This window comes from Theropithecus gelada, chromosome 1 (genome assembly GCF_003255815.1).
Source record: "Theropithecus gelada isolate Dixy chromosome 1, Tgel_1.0, whole genome shotgun sequence".
Classification (NCBI taxonomy): Eukaryota; Metazoa; Chordata; class Mammalia; order Primates; family Cercopithecidae; genus Theropithecus; species Theropithecus gelada.
The window spans coordinates 213,142,645-213,165,131 of NC_037668.1; the positions used below are offsets into that span (position 1 = coordinate 213,142,645).

The window sequence follows — 22,487 nt, forward strand, 5'->3', positions numbered from 1 at the left end:
CTGTATTATGAGTTTAGCAACTACTTACAAGTGGAAATGAATTTAATCTGGTATGATTTATTTTACTAAATTGTAGCTGCTTCCTTTTCTTTTCTCACTAGTCACAAATGATTTATTTCAGGATCTTCTCCAGAACATTGCCAGAGGCCAGTCTCAAACTTAACCATTGTATATATACCAGAATATTTTCATTAAAAATTAATAACTTTTTTCTTTTTCTGAAAACCACATAATCACTAATTGTCCATTCTTTCGGTCCTTGTCTGTTCTTTATGAATCAATATTATCAAATATTATCAAAGCTACTCCTGTTCCCACAGGCAAATAACAATTCTATGTAATGGGAAATATATTAAATCTGAATTTATGTTCCCCTTACTAGCTATATAATGGACAATTAAATTATTCCTTTAAATTCCTTTCTCCTTTAGTAAACGGGGACAAAATACTTGTTTGATTGTTTTAAAGATTAAAGAAATATCTGAAGGAACTGTTATATTTTCTTCTGATAGGTATCTCAATAAAATTGTTACAATATTGTTATTATTATTACTATTCTAGTATCCTGGATGCAATTTACCTAAGCCTGGATATTTTAATTAATTTAAATAGCCACATGCTTTCTCACTAGCTGTTTTCCCATCATGATCTCAATCCTCTCTACACAAAGTTTAGTCGCTTCTCTCCTAAAGATTGTTCTACCTAGAGGAGAATATAGATTCATAAAAGAATTAGTATGCTGGTGTTTCTCTAATCTCTTAACATTACTTAATTTTTCAAAGAGCTCTTTTTCCTATTTATCTTCTTGTTCCAAATAGAATTAAAATCACTTGCTGCCTTTAATATTGTTAAATATTTCACTTCATACTATGCTTCAATTTCTTGCTTTGATTTTTTCTTCTTTTTATCTTCCTCCTTCCTTCCTTTTCATTATTTTCTTCTTTTTCAGTTATCGTTATGCTTGTCCTTTCTTGTGAGATTCCCCTGTCATCTTTCTTTACATGCTTTTTAAACAAAATCTCTAGAGTGCCGTGGGACAGCCTCATTGGTATCTTTGCAACTTTGGTATCTCTCCACTTTTTCCTTATATAGTTAGCTGGCAGTAGTACATAATAACCTATTCTCTCTCTCTCTCTCTCTCTCCGTCTCTCTCTCTCTCTCTCTGTCTTAGATTTTCATTCCTCTTGAGCTTTAAAAGCCTGGCTAGCAAGATTATACCTTTCATTTTATTTTCTGATTTAAACAAGTGTGTGTGCGTGTGTGTGTATGCGCGTGCGCGTGCACGTCAGTGTCTTCTTCATGGATGCTTGTCTCATTTTCTCCCAAGATGTAACTGTCCAGGGAGGGAAAAGTCAAGTCGTCCTCTACTACACTGCTCTGCAGAAAGAGACTCACTAAATGTCAAAAAGTAGATTCATCAGACTGTTCCCTAGAGAAGGGCTTGCCACGGACTCGTATATTGTAACTGAGCTGAAGTTCATTCATCGATAAGTTGTGCCCAAGGAATCGAATTCCTTCCAGTCCTTCTAAGCAGTCCAGGGAAACCAATTTAAAAGCGAACACACCACCACTAACTGACCGGCAAAATCTATCCTTGAAGCGCCGCGGGAGGCACAATTTGGGAACAGGTGAGGCCATGCTGGGTGGGTGAGGCCCTCCTCTCTCCTGCTTGGTGTCCCGCTTTCAGTCCACCCACCCCAGGAGTACCCTGGGATCTCCTCGCCCCCTGCCAGGCGGAGAACGCGGAGCCCAGCGGGCACGCGGCAGTGGAACTAGGCGCCAGCAGGGCAACTGAGCATGCTCAGAAGCCGGGCAGGTTTGGGTCTCAAGCAGGCAGCCTGTGCATTACACCAGCTCTCGCAGTCCGGGGAGGAGGAGGAGCAGGAGGAACGCGAGGAGGAAGGAGAGGAGGAGCGGCCAGCAGTAGCCACGACCGCCACCACCAGGCAGAGGAAGAGTTCGTGGGAAGGAAAAGACCCTCCTCCCCCTGGGAGCCCCTTCTATCTGCTTTTGGAGAAAGGGAATACACGATAAAGAGGGAGACGGAGAAAAGAGAAAAAGTGAGGCGGGAGACAGAGGGAAAAGGGCGTGAACAGAAAGGGCCGGAGCGTGCAGGGGAGCCCAGGGCGCGGGGGCGGCACTGCCGAGCCGGGAGCGCTGCCGCTTGGGCAGGTGCCGCGGCCGCTGCCCGGAGGCGGCATGTGACGCGCGGCCACAGCTGCCCGCGGGCGGAGCGCTCTCAGACCCCGGAGCGCACACCGCGGAGCCATCGGTGCGATCGCGGATCCCCAGGCTCCTCGTCAGTCCGCCGGGGCGGCCGCAGCGCTTCTGGGAAGACGGGCAATGAACCGAAGGGCAGCTCCTGGCAGGGGCGCGCGATCCTGAGGACAGTCGCTACCTGAACGCTGAGCCGGAGGAGACGAAGGGACGGTGGAGCGGACGCCACCCGCGCACCGGGCAGGCGCGGAGACCGGCGTGGGACAGCCACCTGGAGCGCAGCTGCCAGGTAGGGACGGCGCCCGCCACCCAGGCGCGGGGCAGAGCGGGTGGCGGTAGCGGCTGACCTGTTTTCTTGCCTTATCTCGTTGTGAAAAGAGGAAAAAGTTTTCGGCGCGGGTAGGAGAGGTCTTGTGTTTGGAGTTCAAAGATGGAACTGGGGAGGGACGAGAGAGGCTGTTGATTTGGGGAAGACGGGGGCACTTGAATTCTGACAGCGCGATCTGGTGCGGAGTTGGAGTTCTGGGACTGAGGGTGGGGAATGCCCGGTGGCACCCAAGTGCCCCGAAAGGGACGGGAATCATGCGAGAGGTGGCCCGGAGAGAGCCGGGGACGCCCCACCCCGCTCTCCCTCGCTTCGGTTCTCTCTTCCCCAGGGCCGGATCTGAGGTTCCAAAGTGCCCGAGCGTGAGGAGCTACGGGGCTCGGGGTGTTTGTGAGCACACTCGTGTGTTGAGCGTTTGTCTCCCATCTCCCCATTTGGTTTCCCGTCATTTCTTTCTAAGAAGGCTAAAGCCGGCACTCGCCAGCCTCGCAGCGGGGCCGCAAGTTCGGATTGCGTTTCAGGGGGCGAAAAGCAGATTTGGCACTTCGAGTAACACTTGGGCGAAGGCGCCTAGCCTAGTGCGCATCTTGACTGACCCAGGGAGAGTCCACACTGGCAAGGCAGCGGCCGCTGGGCTGCACCGTTTCTCCTCTTTGGAACACTTTCTCAGCATTGCCTCCTAATAGCGAGGTTAATTTCTGCGTGTTTTTAAACGGCGGGGGCGGGCGGACAGTTGACTCCAGCAGCAGAATTCACTTGTCTACTTCGCGGTGTGCGTGTTGGAATGGAGATCCTGTACTGCATGCTTGTGCGTGTGTCCGACTCTCCTTGCACGCATTTGGAAGTGGTAGAGGCAGCAGAGATTCGGGAACTGTATCCATATGGACAGATTTCAAGAATGCAAACCTTCATTTGTCTGCAAGTGTTACTGGAACCTGTCCAAAGGCTGCAAGGATATGTCCCCTCGATCCCTGCCCGTGTCCGTGTTTGCAATGTGAAAGGACGGCCCTCTTTAGGACAGAAATGTATTTATCAAAGCGATGTGTGGTTAAGAACACTGGTTATTTCACAATATGCTTTGCACAGACTTTTCCTTTCTCTCTTGCTCTCTGAGTTCCAAGGCAGATAACCTGTCCCCTCCTCCCATTTTGACCTTTGTAGGTTACTATTTGAAAAATAATTTTTAACTGGGTGCAGTGATTATATAGTCCAGATAATTTCATATTGTGAGATCGTTATATTGCATGAACCATTCATCATTATTTCCTGTGTTTAAAACAATGCCCGTATATTTACTTAAGAGGGACTATGTATAAGAACCTGTAGTTCAGAAAGGGGAAAGCTAGGCCTAGAGCAGATACCTGCATGCAGGCAGTATTGTAGTGGTACCACGTTAATAAAAGACTAAGGTATTTCTGTTCCAAATACTGTGGGATAAATGAGGTGTTGGGTGCACCCTCTTGTTATAAGAGCTGATATTCCGAAGTTTACATGTGCAAGGAACATGCCTGCTTCTTCAGTGTGCATTCCAACATGCCACAGAAATGTGGTTTACATCATAGCTTCGACTGCCGAATAGCCTATTTTTAGATTTTGTTTACATGGTTTGTCTCAATTAGCTTAATACATAATTAGCTATTGTTGGGCTAGAAAGCACATTGTTTTTGTAGTGGTTTCCATATGGAAATATAATGTTCGCTTTAATACTAATTTAAAAATAATGACATTGCCGGTCTGATTTACAATGTTTCTCTAGGTTGGGGGGTATTATGAGATTGAATGTAGCATGAAAATAGCAGTGTCGAAATATTGTTTTTTAAATAGCGTTGGGTCATTATTCAAATGAACTCAATAGTTGAAAAAGAAAATGAGATAAAAAGTAGACTTTGAAAAATCTTTGTAAATGTTCTGTGTGGAAAATTATTGTAAGAGAAAAGTGTAATTTGGGAAAAGGAGCAAGTGTGGAATTGGTCAAGTTTTAAAGAAAGAACAAGTGTTATAATGAGTAGTTCTGTATTAAACCTACATTTAAGCTTATTTAGGAAACTTTGCTTTAAAATTTAGAGAAATCTATGATGAATATTCAGTACCCTATTTTTATTCTGGGGTAGGGGGAAGTAAAATGTCACTTCAAAGTATTATTTACTTTTGAAGATTACTTAGGAATGTGTAAAAGTTCTTTAGAGTGTACCTTCTCATTTTTTCCTTATAAAGACAAACGATTTATTTTCTTAACAAAGAAAATGTGTTATTTTAAATTAGAGTATTTAAAATATGAAGTTCTTTTAATGATATTTTAGCCTATAATTGCAGGCAACCTGTTGAAAGTGAGCATAGAAAAAATGTGAAATTGGCAGAAATAGAATTTCTTAGATTCACACTTGTAAATTGAATAGCAGAAAGTTAAACGATATGGTTAGAAGCACAGTTGCCTCATGTATTTGTAAATTATAAAATAATATATTTTTCAGATTTTTAGTTAAAATCTCTGTTATTTTCCCAGCCAACATATTGTTCTTGCCTAATAACTTTGTTAACATTGGCAGGCTCAGTTGCTTACTGCTAAATGGCCTGGACGATTCCAGTGTGACTATTAAGAAATTGGGTCTTGTTTGCAGTGCCGGGAAGTTTATACTGGGAACAGCTGTGGTGTAGTGGCACTTTAGATAAGAGATGAATGAACCGTGAATCATATGAAGATGGAGACCCTGATCAGTATGCAGAGACATGTGTCTGTCCTTCACTTATGGAACCTGATTTTATATCATATGATGACTAATAGCATTATTCTCACTGTGATCTCGGAGGATCAGTGAGTAACTAGAGATGTCGTCTTTTATGTTTGTGAATTTAAAATGTATCCTCCTTACATAAGACTGTTGTTAAAGGTATCTATGAGCCTAATAAAATTTTAATCAAATCCCTCTACCATGTTTACTTTTCAAAGTTAATCGGCGTAATAAAATGTGCCTTAATGCTTAATTGTTGAATATAGTGTTTTCCTAGATGCAATGTATTTTCATCTATAAAGTTCAGCAAGTCCAGCAGAAGCCCTGTTCTGAAAAATTACTAGCCTTTCAGAACTTTGGAATAAAATTTCAACATCAATGGAAAGTTTTGATTTTATGAAGAGATAATCTGATGTATATGACAGGAAGCAAAATCAGTCAAATTGGAAGTTAGTTTCTCGGATCTGAAAGGCCCTATCTTCTCCATTAGGGAAGATACCTTTGTTCAGCTCAAATACTAAGCAGACTCTTTCTTCAGATCACTCATCACTACATTGCTGCCTCTGCCCGCCCTCCACGGAGAGGATGTGCAGATATGAAAGACCTCCCCCACTTCTTTTTCTTTCTTTTTTCTTTTCTTTTTTTTTTTTTTTTTGAGACGGAGTCTCACTCTGTTGCCCAGGCTGGAGTGCAGTGGCGTGATCTTGACTCACTGCAACCTTCGCCTCCCGGGTTCAAGCAATTCTCTGCCTCATGAAAGGCTTCCCTTTTCATTAGTGAACCTAGCACCTGGAGAGCTCTGTTAGCCTGCTGCCTTCCCTTAGCAGTTGCATGCCCCAGAGAGTATAGATCTCCATTAGTGTTGTCTTCAACTCAAGAAATAAAAATAATTTTGGTCTGGGCACAGTGGCTTGTGCCAGTAATGGCAGTACTTTGGGAGGCCAAGGCAGGAGGATTACATGAGGCAAGGAATTCAAGATCAGCTTGGGCAACATAGCCAGACCCTATCTCTACAAAAAAAGTAAAAACTTAGCCAGGCATGGTGGTGTGCACCTGTATTCCTAGCTACTAAGGAGGATGCAGTGGGAAGATAGCTTGAATGCAGAAGTTCGAGGATGCAGTGAGTTAGGATCATGCCACTGCTCTCCAGCCTGTATGACAGACTGAGACTCTGTCTCTAAATAATCATCATCATAATAGTAATTTTGGTTTGGTGAAGCAATTGAAAACATTAAGCCATAGCGTGGCTTATATGATAACTGTGTGGCCTCAAGCATTTCATTCCCCACTGTACACTTGGAGACCATAGTAGTTGCCCTGTCTATACCATGGATTGGTTTTGAGGATCCAATGCGTGTGGATGTGCTTTCTGAACAAACTCTGAAATGCAGTGCTTGATTGGAACCCAGAGTCCCCTCAGTACCCCATGATGGACAGCACTGAGTGACAGTATGTAGTGGCCCTCTGGCTCAGTTTTTAGCTTATGTGTTGTTTTCTATCCAGAAGTTTTGGCAGCTTGCAGATTCTCCTAGCCTCTGGCAGGCTCTCCGCTTTAGGCTGGCGATCTGCATTCTCCCACCTGTTGGAACTTCCCGCTCATCCCCTCCTGAAGGCCAAGGACTCTGGCCGACATGTACCTTCTTAGCTTCCTCTGCTGAGGCTGCAGCTGCAGCTTGTCACATTGACACAGACCCAGGGTTCAGTAGTGATGACAGGAAGTCAACAGAAGGAATATTCTGAGCCCCTGCCAGCTTCTCACCAATTGTGCCAGTTCATCCTGAAACCAACCGGAATATGAACGCTTTGAGAAAAACGATGGTGGCCAACAATTAAAAACAAAAAACAAAAAACAATTTGACAAGCAGTAGCTGGCAGATGCATTGTGGGCTTTGAGACCTTCCCTTTCCAAGCCTGCTCTGCATGGGACTCGGGAGCCTCGCCCTTCTGATTCTACAACCAGTGCAGAGTCTGTCCTAACCCTAGTGAGCTCTAGCAATTCCCATGCCCCCTCACCTCAGTTTCTCTAACTCCTGTCATTTTTACCATTTCGTAGGACTAGGATTTTATGGAGTTTTCAATTTTCACTTTCAGTACTGGATTTAATGTCTGACCTGGGAAAATTTTAACTATGACCTTGACAGTCAGCCTCGCCTTGCCAAGAACTTCTCTCCAGGAGCAAGACCCCTTTCTTTCTGTTCTGTCTCTGATTCAATCTCAATGTGACAAACCCTTGGACCTAAGGCACAGCTCCTCTCTGATAGCACATCATTTCCGTCTGAGACTTGTACTGCCCGGTTCCACTTGACAAATAAATTCTCCTTGTCTGTCATTGTTGGCAAGATCAAATCTCAGTTCTCCACACCTCTCCCAAGCAATGTAATTTGAGTGGCTGACTATCCACTGCAGAATTAATCCTTCATTAGGTCATTTGTTCTAGCCCAGCCCTAGCCTGCTTCCTGTCCCCACTGTTCCCTTGAAATTTGGCATGTCAGCTGAGCCAAGACATCGTCTACCTTCTGTCACCTCTAGCACAGGAAGTGGTGCTAATATAGACATCCTGGTTCAGGCGGGATATCCGCCAACTACTGCTGTTCAGATAGAATTCAGGTGAGTCTAAACCAAGGTAAAATACTTTCAGCCTGTTTTGGAGAGAGTCCCCAGAGAGAGGGGCTACCAAGTGTGTACTTCCCTGCATTTATGGCTGCGAAGTGTTTTGATGTTCTTATATATATTTATTATTATACTTTAAGTGCTAGGGTACATGTGCCCAACGTGCAGGTTTGTTACATATGTATAGATGTGCCATGTTGGCGTGCTGCACCCATTAACTCGTCATTTACATTAGGTATATCTCCTAATGCTATCCCGCCCCCCTCCCCCCACCCCACAACAGGCCCCAGTATGTGATGTTCCCCTTCCTGTGTCCAAGTGTTTTCAATGTTCCATTCCCACCTATGAGTGAGAACATGCAGTGTTTGGTTTCTAATGAAGCCTTCTAATTTATCACAGGTAGCTATGGCTATAGACGTAGATACATATAAAAATATTCTGTCACTAAACTGTAGGAAAAAGGAGCTGCTAACAGCCTTTGTCTACATTTTGTAAGACTTGTCACTTTGGAGTATATTTCTCCCACTAGAATTGCCCATGGGATCCAGACTGGAGAGAAACCTGGTTACTGTTAATTAGTAATATATACAGGCCAATTCTTGCCCACAGCCATTTGGCATTCCATTGAGTTAGCTCTCACTTCCATTGAACCCTAATCCAGTGGTATTTTATAGACTCAGAATCCACATAAATTTTGGCTGAACATGGTGGCATACACCTGTAGTCCCAGGTACTCAGGAGGCTGAGGCAGGAAGATCACTCGAGGCCAGGAGTTCAAGGTTATAATACACTATGATTGAACCTGTGAATATCCACTGTACTGCAGCCTGGACAACATAGCAAGACTCCATCTCTTCAACATAGCAAAGAAAGAAAGAAAGAAGAATCCATATAAATATTAAATATTACTGGGTTTTTGGCTTCATATTGACAATATTTTTGATGATTATATTTAAATATATATGCATAGTCATTTAAAAATGTTATTGAACACAGTCTTTTTTGTGATTTTTCAATTTTCTTAGTCAAAATAGTCTAAAAGCACAACTTCTGTTGTGGGAGGTCTCTCAAATGATTTACATTGAAAAGAAGTTCTCATGCTTGAAATAGATGTGATGATCCTCCTGCATGTTTCCTGTGCTTTCTCACATGCCCAATAACACATGCCACATGCAGTAGCTTGTGTGAAGGGAGAGATGATGGGAATCTGGAATGGCCATGATGTTTCTTTATATGGAGTCCTCCCTTCTTCTCTCCTCACCCCAGATCCTTCCCATCACGCAAGGACCAGCCAAACTCTTCCAGATTTCCTTGAGCGCAACTACCATTCTGTTTTCCCTGTGATTAATTATTTTAAATCCCCTCATTCATTTGAATTTAGAAACTGAAAATAGTTCTGACTAAACAGCTACAAGTCACTTCCCTCTACTCTGAATACTAGGGCACTTACCATTTTTAATATAAAATTTGATGCTCAAGGATAACCCAGGTAGTAGTTATTTTGATTCTCTCCAAAGAAGTTACCTTCATGAGAGTATATAAGTAAATATATAATAAATACATGCTTGAGTAGAATGAGTAAATGACTCAATCACTCCATCTATCTACCTATCAATTATCTATCTCTTTGTATCTAATCCACCTATGTTCATTTACATAGGAGTTGTATATACATCTGTTATCACATCTTTCATGTCAGTATCATCTAATGTGCCAGGTACCATGGACGTTCTGTTTTGGATACACAGTAAGTCAAGGGCTCTGCTTTTCAGGAGCATACGATCAATGTGAGTGTAGCTAAACAAATCGGGGTTGGAAAGGGATGTTAGATGTTGCATGAATTTCTTAGGTTTTAAAACAGAAGTTTATTCTTTCACAATTCTGGAAGCCACAAGTCTGAAATCAAGGTGTTGGCAAGACTGCACTTCCTCTAAAGACCCTAGGGGAGAATCCTTCCTTTCTTCCTTCAGCTCCTGGTGGCTATCTGCATTCCTTGACTTGCGAGCACATCATTCCAATCTCTGCTTCTGTGGTCACGTTGGCTCCTCCACCTCTTTCATTGTCTCCTCCTGTATATGCCTGTCTTATAAGGATATGTGTGATTGCAGTGAAGGCCCACCCAGAAAATCTAGGATAAGCTCCTCCTTTCAAGAGCCTTAACTTCATCACATCTTTTGTCATACAAGGTAATGACAGAACCTGGGGATTAGGAGGTGGGCACATCTTTTGGAGGAACCACCATTCAGACCATTGCAGATGTCATTAATGAGCAACTTTTGGCTTTGGACCTCTCTCTTGTGTTACACTGTGCAGTCTGTATGTTTGAGAAATTAACACTCACCAGAGGGTCATTCCATTTTCACAGAGCAGTGAGACGCAGGTCCTCTTTATATTGAGCCAAAAATCTAATTCTCATTGTGCTTGTTTGCCTTCTTAATAATTATGAGAATTATAATGAGAACACTTCTGATCTTTCTTCCATAAGAAAATCTTTAAAGTTGAAAAGTTTAAAGTTATTTCAACCTGGTCCTATGTGCCACTTCTAAATTTTCATGATCTTTCTTAACCTTTTCAGTTACACTCACTGAACAGCAATCACACTACCCTAATCTCACTATCCTCTGACTTTAAATCTTTTGACTCCTCTCATCCACCTTCATGAGGTTTATAGCAATGACTTTTCCAAAAGTCACCTGTAACCTCTTAGTCATAAAATGGGTAGCCCTTCCTTGTCTGTCCTGATTAATCTCTTAGCAACACCTTTAAACTCCCTTAATTTTGAGAGAATTATACCTCCCTAGCTCTCTTCTCTCCTCTGGTTCTTTTCTCTCCTTCCTGTTCCCCACCCCCATCTTCTGCAGAGTGTAGGGCTCTCCAGCAGTTTCTCCCTGGTTGACTCCCATACTCTTCCCCTGCCTCTCCTTTCATACCTGCCTCTGTCTTCATGGTTTCCAATACCCTTTCCATGTGGGTCACACTCATTTGCTCATCTCCAAGCCTCACTTGGCTTCAGTAAGGAGATTTCCATGTGCTTGCTGGATAGCACAGCCTTCACCTCCTTCTTCCTCATCCTGTTCCCCTCCTGGGGTTCCTATTTCTATGAATAGCATGACCATCCTACAGCTCAAACGCTATGAATAAATCAAGTAATCTAGATTTATTCTCTTCCCTCACCTCCCACATTTAGCCAGGTACCAAATTCTCATGATTCAACCAAGTAAGATCTCAACCTTCTTGGCTACTTTCCCCTCCTGCTGTCAATATCTTAATTCATCATTTCTGCAACTTTAATGTGCATTCAGATCACATAGGGATCTTGATAAAATGCAGGCTCTGATCCGTGAGGTCTGGGTTGGGGCCTGAGAATCTGCATTTCTAACCAGCCTTCAGGCGATGCAGATACTGCTCCTCTGTGCTTGGACCACACTGAGAAGAAAGGCTTTATGTTATAGCTTTATATCTTTTGTTAGTTTCTGAGCTTCCCAGATTATCTCATTGACCATACTATTGCCTTTGATCCATTTTATACAGATTACTCTTATTGAAGACCAAATGTGATCATCTTTCTCCCACCCTCAAACACCTTCTTTGACATCCCTTTCCATTACTTGTTGAATAAAGACTAAACGTCTCTCATCAGCTTCACCCTATTTCACGGCTTGGGTTTGCATTTTGAGTTCAGTCTCAAGTCTCAAGGTCGCCCTTCACTTTACCCTGGTACTTGCTGTTGCAGGTACCCTCATCCTCCGCCATGTTCTCTTGTTGTGTGGGATGCCCTTTCTGCCACATCATCAGGGGTCCAAATTTTAGCAATTTGCCCAGGACCACTTGAAATGAATTCATCTTCTGTTACTCTATCAGAATCTCACTTTTATCCCTGATTCCATTCACTCTTGGTTTTAAGGTGTGTGTGCGTCATACATTGTTTCAAGTAGCAGACTGTGAACTCCTTGAAAGATGCTCTTTTGTTGGTCTTTGACAGCCTTCAAGTATCTAGTGCCGAGTCTTCTTCATAAATGCTTAGTATTCACATTCACATATAAAATATGTAAATAAGCACAGTGGCTCACTTTGGAAGGCTGAGGTGGGAGGATTGTTTGAGGCCAGAAGTTCAAGACCAACCTGGGCAACTTAGCAAGAACACATCACTACAAAAATTATTAAAAATCAGCTGAGTTTGGTGGTGCACCTGCCTGTAGTCTCAGCTACTTGGGAGGCTGAGGCAAGGAGGATCCCTTGAGTCCGTGGGTTCAAAGCAGCAGTGAGCTGTGATGGTGCCACCACACTCCAGCCTGGGCAACAGAGCGAGATCTTGTCTCGAAAAAAGTAAATACAATGTTTTTGTTTGTCTCCTTATAAAAGTAATATATGTGATACAAAAATTCAAACATTATGGAAATATATATCAAAAGTAAAAGTCCACCATAACTCAATGCCCCCAAAGACAACTATGGTTAACAGTTTGATGCCACGACAGGGTTGCCTCTGATATTTTTCTATACATATTCTAACATTTACTCTATACAAAACTGGGATAATAATAGACCCTGGCAACTTGACTTTAAATGTAAATCTATCTCCCTCTTCTTAAAATCTGCAACTTATTCCAAAAGATTGACTGATTTAACTGCATAAAAATCAATCTGCTTAAAATGGCCTAGCAATGTAGAAATATGTTTCCTTTGAATTTCTGATCACTTAAGTATGTCTTTATTCAGCAATTTCTCCCTCTGCTCCTCAGATTGTGCTAGACTTTGGATTTGTAACAGTAAGACACAGATACTACCCCGGAAGTTCCAAGCTATACTTACGTCTTTAGGCTAATGTTGAGTGATGAACTACTGATGAGGTAGTAATTATTGATCTTTGATGCCAAGTTAAAATTACCGTGTTTGATGACATGCACTCTCAGATTGCTGCATTTTATACTGAAATGTAAGTTTTCAAATTCTTTAGCACCATAAAGAATAGATGACTCCTTTCAAATTCTGAATGTATACATATCTCTATCATCTAACACATATGTATAGGTATATTACTTTTTATTCCATGAATGAATATAAATTTGAAATAAAAATATAGAAAATGTTGTGGCCGAGTGTGGTGGCTCATGCCTGTAATCCCAGCACTCTGTGGGGCTGAGATGGGCAGATCACGAGGTCAGGAGATCAAGACCATCCTGGCTAACATGGTGAAACCCCGTCTCTCCTAAAAATACAAAAAATTAGCCAGGCGAGCTGGCACGTGCGTGTAGTCCCAGCTACTCGGAGGCCAAGGCAGGAGAATCGCTTGAACTGGAGAGGCGGAGGTTGCAGTGAACTGAGATCATGCCTCTACACTCCAACCTGCGCAACAGAGCGAGACTCCGTTTTAAAAAATATATATATATTTATATAAAAATATACATTTTTATATATATAGAAAATGTTGTAAAAGATATACCAAAAATTTTAGTGTATTTAATAAAACTACAATTTAGGAAGAAGCAGTGTGAAAAACAAAAGGAAAATGTCATGGGGACTGTGTGTTAGAATGCCAGTAACTGGGGGCAAACAAGAAGGCATTTGTTGAAAAGAAAATTTTTTTAGAAGTAAACATCAATATTCCCTTTGGAATTTTGGAGAGATGAGTCTTCATAATGATGAATGTTTGTTACTGATACCATATTTGTCATTTAAAAGATAGTTCTATTGTGGAACTCAGGAAGGTCATTTGCCTGGGTAGAGGGAGGACAGGAGTACGTTTGAGGAACCTAGAGATGTCAGCAAAGGAGGCTATATCTTATGGAGAAGAAACTTAAAAGTAGAACGTAAGACAATAAAAGCTACAGCTTTGAATCAATAGGAGACTTTTGCAGTCTGGGTTAGTGAAATTATATAAAGAGCTTTTTTTTTTTTTTTTTTGAGACCGAGTTTTTCTCTTTTGCCCAGGCTGGAGTGCAATGGCACCATCTTGTCCCACTGCAACCTCCGCCTCCCCACGTTCAAGCGATTCTCCTGCTTCAACCTCCCAGGTAGCTGGGATTACAGGCATGCACCACCATGCCTGGCTAAGTTTTGTATTTTTGGTAGAAATGGAGTTTCACCATGTTGATCAGGCTGGTCTCAAACTCCTGATCTCAAGTGATCTGACCCCCTCAGCCTCCCAAAAAGTGCTAATATTATAGACATGAGCCACCATACTCTGCCAATATAAAGAATATTTCTACGTCTTCTATCAAACCCCTGAAAATTTTGTTCCTTGGTATAGTTAATATGTCTCCCACATGGTACTGTGTGTTTTCTGCAGTTTAATACAAGCGAAAATTGAACCTCCTTTGGAATAATAAGAGCAATTATCTGACAATAAAATTAAGCCATCTTTATTTCATTTTCGCATTGGCTGCTGGGAAACTTAGACCTAAAAATAACATTCAATCTCAGTGGCCAGTTTTGCTTGGTTTTTCTGTATATTACTTCCCTTTTGTTCTAGGATTTTTTTAAACTTTCAGTTTTAATATAAGCATTCTCGGATTCTCTTTGGAAAGTAAGCAGGATATAACTTGGAAATGTATAGTCTAAAATTATACCCACAAAAAAAGCCCATATATTAAGGTAAGAAAAAAGGAAGTGACTACTTTGAAAGCAGATTAAAAAAGACAAAGTAATATGTTGGAACCGAGGTCTCTTTGAAGGTCTGAAAACCTCAGGAACCACCATGGGCAAAGAAAGTAACTTTTAGCCAATGCAAGATATCCTGAAGAAAGAACCGGTAACAATGATGATGACGATGATGGCTGTTGATAATTATGATGAATTATATTAAATATTGAATTATAAGGCTTCAGATTTTCAGACAATATCTCATTGAATCAACAGTCCTCTTTTTTCATGTATAGTTGACAATTAAACCTTATATATATTTATGGCGTACAGTGTAATGCTTTGATATTGTGGTACTTTGTGAAATGATTACATCAGACTAATTAATATATCCATCACCTCTGATTTTTTATATTTTTTTATTTTTATTTTTTTGCTGTGAGAACATTATAAGATCTATTCTCTTAACAGTTATCAAGTGTTCGTGACCATTAACCATAGTTGTCATTGTGTTGCACAATAGATCTCTCAAACTTACTCATCCTAACTGAAACTTTGTACCTTTTGATCAACATCTCCCCAACCATCACCCCTTCCCTGTCCCTGCTGGGAACCCCCATTCTACTCTTCATCTGTAAGTTTTTGGGATTCTGCATGTCAGTGAGAACATGCGGCATTTGTCTTTCTGTGCCTGACTCATTTCACTTAACACAATGTCCTCCAAGTCCAACCACTTCATTGCAGAAGGAGAATTTTCTTCTTTTTTAAGGGTGAGTGGTATCTATTGTGTATATACACCACATTTTCTTCTCCATTCTTCTGTTGATCGACACTTAGTTTGGTTCCATATTTTGGCTATTATGAATAGTGCTGGAGTGAATATGGGAGTGCCGATATCTCTTTGACATATTGATTTCAGTTCCTTTGGATGTATATCCAGTAGTGGGATTGCTGGATCCTATGGAGTTTTATTTATTTATTTATTTATTTATTTATTTATTTATTTATTTGTATTTTATTTTATTTTACTTTTTTGAGATGGAGTCTCGCTCTGTCACCAGGCTGGAAAGCAACGGCATGATCTTGGCTCACTGCAACCTCTGTCTCCTGGTTCAAGTGATCCTCCTACTTCAGCCTCCTAAGTAGCTGGGATTACAGGTGCCTGCCACCATGCCCGGCTAATTTTTGTATTGTGAGAGACGGGGTTTTGTCATGTTGGCCAGGCCGGTCTCAAACTCCTGGCCTTAAGTGATCCGCCCACCTCGGCCTTCCAAAAAGTTGGGATTACAGGTGTGAGCCACTGTGCCCGGCCGCTAGTTTTATTTGTATATACCTGTTGGCCATTTGTATGTTTTATTTTGAGAAATCTCTGTTCACATCTTTTGCCTATGTTTTAATCAGATTATTTTCTTTTTTTCTAGAGTCTTTTGACTTCCTTATATGCTCTGGTTATTAATCCCTTGTCAGAGGGATAGTTTGCAAATATTTTCTCCCATATTTTAGGTTGCCTCTCACTTTATTTTTTCCTTTGCCATGCAGAAATGTTTTCTCTCGATATAATCCCATTTGTCTAGTTTTGTTTTTGTTGCCTGTGCTTTTGAGATTTTACCCAAAAGGTCTTTGCTGAGACTAACGTTCTAAACATTTTCCCAATGATTTCTTATGGTGGTTTCAGAGTTTTGGGTTTTAAATTTAAGTCTTTAATCCAATTTGATATGATTTTTGTATTTGGTGTGACGTAAGATCCAACTTCATTCTTCTGCATGGGATATCTAGTCCTCCCAACTGCATTTGTTGAAGAGTGTCCTTTCTTCATTGTGTGTTTTTGGCATCTTTGTTGAGGATCAGTTGACCGTAAATACAAGGATTTATTTTTGGGCTCTTTATTCCATTCCATTGGTCTGTGTGTGTGTTTTTATGCCAATACCATGCAGTCAACAACCCTCTTTAAATAGAAATTGTTACTATTTTTATATATATACATAAAAGGAAACTGAAACATACTGAGGACTTTCCTCAGTTTAAACAGCTAATAATGTCACAGAAGCTCAGTGAATCCAGGTCGTACCATGTTGCCTTTTATATAAAATGCATGCATATCTTTCTCATCAGAAGCAGGAACCAGGCAAAAAGAGAACAACCCAAGGGTCTAGGCTTGAAAAGAAAATCAGAAAGTTGATTCTGGGAGGGACTGAAACATTCCCACAGTCTTAGGGACAGGCCTAGCCCATGTTAATCTACGGATGAAATGCCGATTCTCAAGGGTGAGGCCACAACATCGAACCAGGCTGAACAAAGAAACTGGTGTCTGGGTTTGAAGGCTATGGCAAGTGAGGCAGCCTGTGGCCCCTCTCCAGCTTCATCAAAAACAGAAATCTGTGCCCCATCACACTTTTCTGCTGCACGCTCAGCTCTTCTTCCTCCCACACTGGCACTCTCCATCCTGTTTCTCTGTAAGATATTTTCCTCTAACTATGGCACGTTTGACTTGACTTTCCTTAAAGCACACTTTTTCTTACCCTTGAAACTTTTCAAGTTACCATTCCGTATTTTGTCTTCTCCTGATCCCAAAATTCTTCTCTCTCTTTTTTCCTCTGTTTTTTTTTTTTTTTTTTTTGAGATGGAGTCTCTCTCTGTCACCTGACTGGAGTACAGTGGTGTGATCTCAGCTCACTGCAACCTCTACCTCCTGGGTTTAAGCGATTCTCCTGCCTCAGCCTCCTGAGTAGCTGGGAATACAGGCGCACACAACCACGCCCAGCTAATTTTTATTTTTAGTAGAGTCAGGGTTTCACCATGTTGGCCAGGTTGGTCTCAATCTCTTGACCTCAGGTGATCCACCCTCTTCGGCCTCCCAAAGTGCTGGGATTACAGGCGTGAGCCACCGTGCCTGGAAGGCTTTGAAGGGATTTTTAAGATTATCTAATGGGGGCCTCTTATTTTATATTTGAGGATCCTGGAATCTGAAAAGGTTGAATGCCACACCCGAAGCTGCAAAACTCTAAGCCTGTATCTTCTGAGTCCCTGTCTAAGTTTCTATGTAGACTCCTGCTAAGTCACTGCCTGGAAATGACCCGGCCTCTTTATTCACTCTTGTTATTTGCAGCTGCATTTATGGCATTTATGGCACCAAGTATTCATAGAAACAGATCTCAAGCATGAAACCTCCTCCCAAGTGCTACATATCCATTTCTGGCCCTCTGTTAGGCATTCCTGCAAAGAATATCCATCAGACACCTCTAATGTATGATTTGGACATTGGAACCCATCACCTTTCTCCAAAATATGCCATTCTTCCTATTTTTCCGATATGCATTGATTGCATCACATTCTTCCTAGGAGAAGCAAGGATTCAGACTTGAATCCTTTTGAATGTTTACAAAGATACCTTCCCTCTTTACATGCAGCTCGTAAGTCCTATTGAATTTCCCTAACCTGCATCACATTAATTACTTGTCACCTGTTCTCACTATGACCTCCTCGATCCAGGTCTTTCCCATCATCTCCCCCTTACAAGGCTCCAATAGCCTCTAACTTGTTCCCCTACTTTCAGTCTCTTTTGGATTTTACTGTTCTGTAACAAGACCTACAATTTTACCTCCAGGGAACTTTTGCTTCCATCTCCCTTTCGCCTCTCTGTTATGCCACTGTAGGCACATCAGCCTGTTTGTGGTTCTTTGGATGTGACTCCATTGTCCTGCCTCTAGGTTTCTGTGGAAACCACACTTCCTGAAATTTACTCTCCCTAGCTTGGCTGTAGCTGTCCTAAAAATATTAGGAGGCCTGAATTCCTCAGGAAAATATAGTCATCCCTCAGTATCCAATGGGCATTGGCTCCAGGACCTCTATCAGATACCAAAATCACAGGATGCTCAAGTCTCATGTATAAAACAGCACAGAATTATAACCTATGCCCATCCTCCCATGTAATTTAAATCATCTCTAGGTTACTTATAATACCTAATGCAGTGCCTACACATCACTTCATGTGAGTGGATTCAACATAGTACTGAGCACGAGGCAAATTCAAGTTTTGCTTTTTGGAACTTTGTGGATTTTTTTCTGGAATATTTTTGATGTGAGATTAGTTAAATTGACAGATGTGGAACCCACAGATACAAAGGGCTGACTGTACATCTTTTTCAATCCCCATGCTCCTTTAGTATGTTATTCTCACATCTCTTATAACATTTACCGTACTTACCTGCATTCAAATAAATTATGTGAATGACTCTCCTTTTTCTTTAGATTTTAAGCTTCTCATCGGGAACCACCAATTATTTATTTCTCTGTACACCTTGTAGACTTTACACCTTGTAGAAGCTCACTAAATGGAATGATGCTTTAGGTCCCTGTGCAGGCAGAGATTTTTATGTTTTATTCACTGATCTATCCCAAGGGCCTGCTTGGCACATAATAGACTTTCATTAAGTATTTGTTGTTGAGTGAGTTCCTTGTTACTGTTCCCTTTGGGGGAGAAAAAGAAAGATGAGTTTTAGCAGTCTTCAATGTACCTTGATAATGACAAAATAGTTTATCTATTAGTAAACAGTAAGCAGTTCCTGATGACTGATATGCAGAACATACTAGAATTTCTCCCATTGAGATTCAGAACTTCTCTTGCCTGGACCAGTGTGTTTGTAGATATAATGGTTACACTGGTGACGCTCACATTTTGAGAGGTGTAGTCTTTCAGACATCCTGGAAATGATGGTTCCTTTCACCAGCTAATTTCTAATGGCAAGTATTTTCCGAGTAGTCATTATTGGTTGATCATCAGATGCCACAAGTAGCAAGCTCTCTTGAAGGTTTTTGTGACCACTGGAAAGCTTTCAATCACAGGGACTTGGAAGGGTGATCGTGTGTGGCCCAGGATTGTATGCATCATAATCATATGGGATGTCTCTTAAGGTTTCAACCTTGGGGATTGAAACCAGACCAGCTGAATAAAAATGGGGACAGGGTCTGTCGTTCAGCATTCTAAATACTGTACCTCAGATAGTACTTCTGCTGCTAAATTTTGAGATCCATTTCAGAATGAGGGAGAGAGAGAGAGAGAGAGACCGGGCGCAGTAGCTCACGCCTGTAATCCCAGCACTTTTGGGAGGCCGAGGCGGGCGGATCACGAGGTCAGGAGATCAAGATCATCCTGGCTAACATGGGGAAACGCCGTCCCTACCAAAAATACAAAATATTAGCTGGGCGTGGTGGCAGTGCCTGTAGTCCCAGCTACTCGGGAGGTTGAGGCAGGAGAATGGTGTGAACCCGGGAGGCGGAGCTTGCAGTGACCCGAGATCGCCTCACTGCACTCCAGCCTAGGTGACAGAGTGAGAATCTATCTCAAAAGAAAAGGAAAGAAAAAGAACAAACGAACAGAGGAGCATGTATTTATTTTTCTGAGTGAGATTAATAGCATGGATTGGCAAGGGGTGTACGCTATCTCAGGTCATTCTCTCTGGTAAGATGAGTCATATTGGATGTTTCTCAGGCTTCGCAAAGGGTGGAGTGCTCTTTCCCACTGGAATTTAAACACAATGGAACAAGAACTCAGATCGCAGCTGGAAAATTAAGATGAAACTGCTTCCATTAAATGTATCCTGCTGTATCTAAATATACATATATATATATATTTTTTGTGGAGGGGAAATATGGTTAAATGTTCACAGGGTACTATAAAAACAGAAAGTGTTATCACAAATATATGCAGTTCTTAACTTTTTTTGTTTGTTTCTTGAGTTCTATCAGGGAGCTGACTATCCAAAACAGACCATATTTTTGCACCGGTATAATGCTATATTTAGGGGTTACATTTCTGAGCAAGTACATCATATGTATTATTGATATAAACAGCAGGATGTATAAAAAGCAAAGACAACATAGTCTAGAACTGCTGCCTATGTGCAAAATAGTTTGATTATCATGAACGGTCTAAAAAATGGACATTGTTGGTTTTGCCCATCCGTTAGGGGACATTTTATAAAGGTCTTCTATACATGAGTAAATTTCAAAAATCGTATACAACTAACACTTTTTCACGAATTTAATGTAAAGTAGTACATTAGGTTAAGAAAACAAAATTAATAATCAATCTGTTCGTTAGAAGTTTAGAAATTCCTGCGGTAGCAAAACCCCCGAGCCAGGTGACACACACACAATCTCTTCTATTTCCAACCATTCTACCGGTAGTTCACTTGCTAGTTACGTTTTTTTAAGTTCCTGAATTGTGTCAGGCAGGGTTCTAAGTGCTAGGGATGAAGAGATGAATAAGCAGGACAAGATGCTGCCTTCGTGGGATTTATGTCTTTCTGAAAATCCACAGGACCTGGACTAACACTTGTAAGGGAATTTCTAAACAAGCCTGCTCTTCTACTCGGTGTCAAGATTAGAGGAGATGGATGTAGTAGGACAGTTTGGCCAATTAGACTTGAGTCCTCCTCTAGGCCTCGCTGTTCCCCCACCTCTTAAAGGTGGGCCTTAAATTAAATTTTTCTTTAAAAAAAATTTTTTTTTCTTTTAGAAAAATTAAACTACCAATACTGATTTTTGCCACTAGATGGCAGACATCTGCATTTGTGTGTCCAATGAGCGGGTCAAGATTTGAAAGGTTCAAAATGCGTCTCTTGATGTGAAAAAAAAAGTTGTTAGTTTCATATGAGTGACAGTTAGACATTGCTGTTATGTTCTGTGGACTGTATGTTTTAAATATGGCCATTATTTTACTCCCTGGCATTTGGTTTTCAATTTGGCTACCTGCTCTGTTTAGAGGACAAGATGAAATTCTTTCTTTCTTTCTTTCTTTCTTTCTTTCTTTCTTTCTTTCTTTATTTTTTATTTTTTTATTTTTGAGATGGAGTCTCACTCTGTCAGCTGGAGTGTAGTGGTGCGATCTCGGCTCACTGCAACCTCCGCCTCCCGGGTTGAAGCGATTCTCCTGCCTCAGCCTCCCCGATAGCTGGGACTATAGGCGCCCACCACCATGTCCAGCTAATTTTTGTATTTTTAGTAGAGACGGGGTTTCACCATGTTTGGCCAGGCTGGCGTCGAACTCCTGACCTCGTGATTCACTCGCCTAGGCCTCCCAAAGTGCTGGGATTACAGGCGTGGGCCACCATGCCTGGCTGAAGTTCTTTTGAAAGTCACATGTATTTTGTAAATTAACGGAGACTCCCTGGGTATTTTGATGAGTGTTCTGTTTATGTGAAAAAGTTAAAATAGGCTTTGCAAAATGAGATATAGATTAATGCCCTGGTGGCTCTGGCAAATATGCAATTTTTTCAAATATGCGAGAAACAAATGCTTTATTTTCCAGTGATGAGAGAAGAAACAAAGAAATTTGATACTCTCAGCCTGACTCCTTCCCTTGAGCCACCATCAGTTATAGGAGTCCAAAGAAAATGAAGTATGAACCAAAGTTAAATCCAGCAAGTCACATGCACAGAACAAGATTAACATCACCACTAACATCGCCATTACCGAACAGAGAGCTGGCCCAAACCCCACTACTGAGTAGCCCACCCATCCTCATTCCAGCAAAGAAGTAACTAACCCAGTAAGTCTTTTGGAAGACTCAGGGTCAGGGTGCCATATTGTATGTTTTCCAAGTCCAAACCAGACTAAGCTATCAAGAGGTAATGCCCACTGACTCTTTTCTGCAAAGCCTCTCTCAACTACGGATGCTGTTACTGACTTCCAAGGCATCTTGGCCAAGATCATTATAAGGCAGCTAGGTTCAGGAGGGGATAAAAAAATGTTGTAGCAAAGTCTTGACCCTAGATGCGTGTTTATAATCTACAAATATGTTAACTTGTAAAATAGAGTTGTCTGAGCCAAGTTGTTCTTGGGAATCAGAGGATGGAGAAGCCAAATCTTTTTGGAGAGATACCAGGCATTTCTTCCTTTAAGGGATTTCACTTGAGAGATACTTTAAAGGACCAGTAAGGTTTAAATAGATAGAGAAGAAGATCCAGGCAAAACTTACCTTACAAGTGAAAAACTTCCTGCTATTTTCTTTTCGTTGTTGTCTAT

General features: G+C 41.5%; 1 protein-coding gene across 2 annotated transcripts in view; it reads left to right on the forward strand.

Annotated features, from left to right (window-relative positions):
* The first annotated feature begins 1,844 nt into the window (after positions 1-1,844).
* Positions 1,845-22,487, forward strand: part of CHRM3 (cholinergic receptor muscarinic 3) — a 527,196-nt gene continuing 506,553 nt past the window's right edge. The window contains exon 1 of one of the 2 annotated variants that reach the window (XR_003116667.1): positions 1,845-2,506. The gene's annotated coding sequence lies outside the window, so the exon portion shown is untranslated. The remainder of the gene's footprint in view (positions 2,507-22,487) is intronic. The other variant, XM_025365316.1, reaches the window with a different exon arrangement.